The 5,000-nt window shown below is 63.1% G+C and overlaps 3 non-coding genes across 3 annotated transcripts; all 3 read left to right on the forward strand.

Moving 5' to 3' along the window:
• Positions 1-243: 243 nt before the first annotated feature.
• On the forward strand, positions 244-362 carry LOC130864243 (5S ribosomal RNA). Its single transcript, XR_009055936.1, has one exon. It is a non-coding gene; the product is annotated as a 5S ribosomal RNA (ribosomal RNA).
• Positions 363-3,136: 2,774 nt separating this feature from the next.
• On the forward strand, positions 3,137-3,255 carry LOC130864247 (5S ribosomal RNA). The gene has a single exon (XR_009055939.1). It is a non-coding gene; the product is annotated as a 5S ribosomal RNA (ribosomal RNA).
• A 515-nt stretch (positions 3,256-3,770) lies between these two features.
• On the forward strand, positions 3,771-3,889 carry LOC130864248 (5S ribosomal RNA). Its single transcript, XR_009055940.1, has one exon. It is a non-coding gene; the product is annotated as a 5S ribosomal RNA (ribosomal RNA).
• The last annotated feature ends 1,111 nt before the right edge of the window (positions 3,890-5,000 follow it).

Below are 5,000 nucleotides of genomic sequence, written 5' to 3' on the forward strand. Positions count from 1 at the left end.
CTGCGGCTCAGGCTAGCCTTGAACCCTGTTCAAGTGCGATCCTGGGCCAGCCCCTCATGCCACCCAACGCCACCCCACCCCACCCCAGCCCGACCCCAGCCCCACCATCACCCCTACCCCGTCGGCCTCGGACTCGGCCTCGGACGGGGACTAAGGAGGGCGTGGGGGCGGGCGGGCGTGCAGGAGCGCAGGCCAGCGTTGCAGCAGCCGGCTCTTGGGGCACGACAGCGACAACACACCTCCGTCTACGGCCATACCACCCTGAACGCGCCCGATCTCGTCTGATCTCGGAAGCTAAGCAGGGTCGGGCCTGGTTAGTACTTGGATGGGAGACCGCCTGGGAATACCGGGTGCTGTAGGCTTTTTTTTGTTTTTTCCTTCTCCTCTTTGGCCCCTTTTGGCCTTCGCGACCGCGGGCCGATGGCCAGCCCGGACCAGGACACCACCAGGACAATCCGCACCCCGGAAAGAGGGCGCACCTCTCACAAGGTTCCAAATCCACCCACCGCTCAGAGCCCTCAGGCACGCAGGAAACCCACCCACGAGGGGAAACACCCGAGTGGGGAAGGAATGCCAGGACCACTGAAGGAAGTGAAGACTCACTCGCTGCGTGGGGTGGGTGTCACGGGTGGGAGCTGGACGGGCACTGGCAGGCCCTCGGGAGCCGGAGCGAGGGGCGAAGGACGAGGGACGAGGGGCGAGGGGCGCCTGGCATAGCAGCCCCGCACAGCACAACACTGTGTATGCATTCAGGAAGAGATCGCCACGCCCCCTCCACGCAATGCACGCGGTGGACGCGGTCTAAGAGCAAGCAGGCTCCACCCACCCACTCCCGGGGATGGGGTGTGCGCCCACCTGCGTGCCTGTGTGCCTGCTTGCCTGTGTGTAATGTGCAATGTGCGTGCTTATGTGAGAAGCCCCATGTGGGTGCACGTGTCTTCGTGTAGGTCTCATTAGGCTCCTTTGTGTTTGTGTGTGTGTGTTGTGCGTGCATGCTTGTGCGTGCGTATGCGTGTCTGGGGTTTTGCCTGCTTTTGTCTCTGCTCGGGAGTGTGTGCATTCTTGCATGATTGTGTGTGCTGTGCGTGCGTGCGTGCCCGTGTGGATGTACGTCTGGGTGTCCACGTGCTTGCGTGTCTATCTGTAGGCTCCGATCGCGTGCGTGCTTACACGCGTGCTTGAGTGTGTTTCGAGTGTGTGTGTATGCTTGTGCGCCGGCCCGAGTGCCTAGGGGCATGCGCGCGTGCACGAGGGGCAGCTCCCACGCACGGGTGCCCTCTAGGGCTCGCTCGGCTGGTGGGCTTGTCCCCGGTGGGATGGGATGCCAGATATCAACAGTTGGTTGCCTCCTGAACCCAACCTGAGAGGCCAAGGCCTGGGCGCAGGGATGGAATCTGTGAGATGGAGGCCAACCACCGAGGTCCAAGATGGGCATGGAGTCAAGAAGCTGGACGCTCAGGCGCTGTTCCACCTAAGCCCTCCGGTGGAACTATCTATCTATCTATCTATCTATCTATCTATCTATCTATCTATCTATCACCCAGAGCCAAGCCGAGAGGTCTGTGCTGTGCTGTGCTGTGCTGTCCTGTGCTGTGCTGTGCTGACAGTTTCAGATGCCAGTCGACAGCATCCTTATGACAGTCCAGGCTCAGGAAGGTCCTGCTCAGCCCCAGAGGTGGGTGCAGAAGGAACAGACGTGCCTTCTTGACTCTTCCTTGATGGAAGGAGCGGTAGGTGGGGGATGCCGGGTGGCCCGTTGGAAATAAGGATACATAGCCCAAGAGAGTTCTGGCCCGGGACCTGCCCCCGCCGCCACCGTCCACGAGCAGAGAGCGCCAAGACCCAGTTCCAAGTTCCCTCGGCCCCACCGGTCGGCCCAGGAGCATCTTCCACGCTGGACAGCCTGCCTTTTTCTCTTCTCCCCCACGCGCAGGGCGGGCGTGCCGCCCACATCACGGGGAGGCATCTTCAATGGGGGACTGGATGGCCCCGCTGGCTGACGATAGGGGATAGGGGTGGGACTGGGGGTGGGGGTGGACTTGGGGCAGAACTGGAATCTTGGGAGCTGGCATTCCAAGTTCCAAAGAGAGAACCCAAGGTTTCTCTGGACGGCGAGGAAGCACACGCGCGCGCGCGCACAGGCACACAGTCTCTTAGAGAGACCCAATCCCAGGCTTTCTAGATTCTCCAGGAGGAGGGGCTTACTCTGGGGAGCGGAGGAAGAGGAGCAGGAGCAGGAGCGGGGGGGGGGGGGGGGACAGGTAGAGGAAGAGGTGGAGGAGGAGGAGGATTAGGAGGAAACTACAGTTCCCCAATGATGAGAGACTAGCGCCTAGCCACTACCAGACCCGTCGAGACACCACCGTAGGTAGGGCACCAGCAAGACAGTGTCTGGAAGGATGCCCCAAGCGATCCGACCGCTTTGCCTGAGCCTATCTGGGCACCTCCCCGGCGAACTCCTCATGCCACCCCATCCCAGTCCCACCCCATCCCCACCATCACCCCTTCCCGGGCGCCGCCCATGTCCCCGGACCCAACCGCCACGCCTCCACCAGAGGGGACACAAGTGGCCCGCGGGACGACAGAGGCCAGGAGCTGGCTCTCTACCTGGCAACAGTCCCCAGGTGGAGGGAGAGTCGGGGTCCAAAGCCGACCCGTGCCCTGGAAGTCCCTGAGGCCCTGTCAAAGCCGACACCCGTGGATACCCCACCGAGGGAGGCCGAGGGCGGGCAAGGGAGGAGCCAGCTTGCGGGCCAACAAACCTGCCAGGGGCACGGTTGGGGCGCGGTGAGGGTGCCCGATGATGAGGAACGGGAGACGAGGGAGACAAGGTCGGTGGGTAGGGCTGGCTGGCGACTGCTGCTGGCCCTGGAGCCCGGCTCCGAGCCGGGGCAGAGGGCTGAGGAGGGCCTAGCTGGCAGGCTGGCTGGCGGGCGGCTTGGAGGGGCTCGTCCGTCCGTGCGTCCGTCCGTCCGTCCTTCCTTTCTTCCTTCCTTCCTTCCGGACTCGGACTCCGGAGGGCGAAGGTGCGTGGGGGCGTGGGGGCGTGGGGGCGTGGGTGCGGGCTGGCGTGCAGGAGCGCAGGCCAGCGTTGCAGCAGCCGGCTCTTGGGGCACGACAGCGACAACACACCTCCGTCTACGGCCATACCACCCTGAACGCGCCCGATCTCGTCTGATCTCGGAAGCTAAGCAGGGTCGGGCCTGGTTAGTACTTGGATGGGAGACCGCCTGGGAATACCGGGTGCTGTAGGCTTTTTTTTTTTTTCCTTCTCCTCTTTTGGCCCCTTTTGGCCTTCGCGACCGCGGGCCGATGGCCAGCCCGGACCAGGACACCACCAGGACAATCCGCACCCCGGAAAGAGGGCGCACCTCTCACAAGGTTCCAAATCCACCCACCGCTCAGAGCCCTCAGGCACGCAGGAAACCCACCCACGAGGGAAAACACCCGAGTGGGGAAGGAATACCAGGACCACTGAAGGAAGTTAAGACTCACTCGCACGGTAGAGGCTGTCTTGAGTGGCTGGCCTGCGGCTCAGGCTAGCCTTGAACCCTGTTCAAGTGCGATCCTGGGCCAGCCCCTCATGCCACCCAACGCCACCCCACCCCACCCCAGCCCGACCCCAGCCCCACCATCACCCCTACCCCGTCGGCCTCGGACTCGGCCTCGGACGGGGACTAAGGAGGGCGTGGGGGCGGGCGGGCGTGCAGGAGCGCAGGCCAGCGTTGCAGCAGCCGGCTCTTGGGGCACGACAGCGACAACACACCTCCGTCTACGGCCATACCACCCTGAACGCGCCCGATCTCGTCTGATCTCGGAAGCTAAGCAGGGTCGGGCCTGGTTAGTACTTGGATGGGAGACCGCCTGGGAATACCGGGTGCTGTAGGCTTTTTTTTTTTTTTCCTTCTCCTCTTTTGGCCCCTTTTGGCCTTCGCGACCGCGGGCCGATGGCCAGCCCGGACCAGGACACCACCAGGACAATCCGCACCCCGGAAAGAGGGCGCACCTCTCACAAGGTTCCAAATCCACCCACCGCTCAGAGCCCTCAGGCACGCAGGAAACCCACCCACGAGGGGAAACACCCGAGTGGGGAAGGAATGCCAGGACCACTGAAGGAAGTGAAGACTCACTCGCTGCGTGGGGTGGGTGTCACGGGTGGGAGCTGGACGGGCACTGGCAGGCCCTCGGGAGCCGGAGCGAGGGGCGAAGGACGAGGGACGAGGGGCGAGGGGCGCCTGGCATAGCAGCCCCGCACAGCACAACACTGTGTATGCATTCAGGAAGAGATCGCCACGCCCCCTCCACGCAATGCACGCGGTGGACGCGGTCTAAGAGCAAGCAGGCTCCACCCACCCACTCCCGGGGATGGGGTGTGCGCCCACCTGCGTGCCTGTGTGCCTGCTTGCCTGTGTGTAATGTGCAATGTGCGTGCTTATGTGAGAAGCCCCATGTGGGTGCACGTGTCTTCGTGTAGGTCTCATTAGGCTCCTTTGTGTTTGTGTGTGTGTGTTGTGCGTGCATGCTTGTGCGTGCGTATGCGTGTCTGGGGTTTTGCCTGCTTTTGTCTCTGCTCGGGAGTGTGTGCATTCTTGCATGATTGTGTGTGCTGTGCGTGCGTGCGTGCCCGTGTGGATGTACGTCTGGGTGTCCACGTGCTTGCGTGTCTATCTGTAGGCTCCGATCGCGTGCGTGCTTACACGCGTGCTTGAGTGTGTTTCGAGTGTGTGTGTATGCTTGTGCGCCGGCCCGAGTGCCTAGGGGCATGCGCGCGTGCACGAGGGGCAGCTCCCACGCACGGGTGCCCTCTAGGGCTCGCTCGGCTGGTGGGCTTGTCCCCGGTGGGATGGGATGCCAGATATCAACAGTTGGTTGCCTCCTGAACCCAACCTGAGAGGCCAAGGCCTGGGCGCAGGGATGGAATCTGTGAGATGGAGGCCAACCACCGAGGTCCAAGATGGGCATGGAGTCAAGAAGCTGGACGCTCAGGCGCTGTTCCACCT

Source organism: Chionomys nivalis, chromosome 21, assembly GCF_950005125.1.
Source record: "Chionomys nivalis chromosome 21, mChiNiv1.1, whole genome shotgun sequence".
Lineage (NCBI taxonomy): Eukaryota > Metazoa > Chordata > Mammalia > Rodentia > Cricetidae > Chionomys > Chionomys nivalis.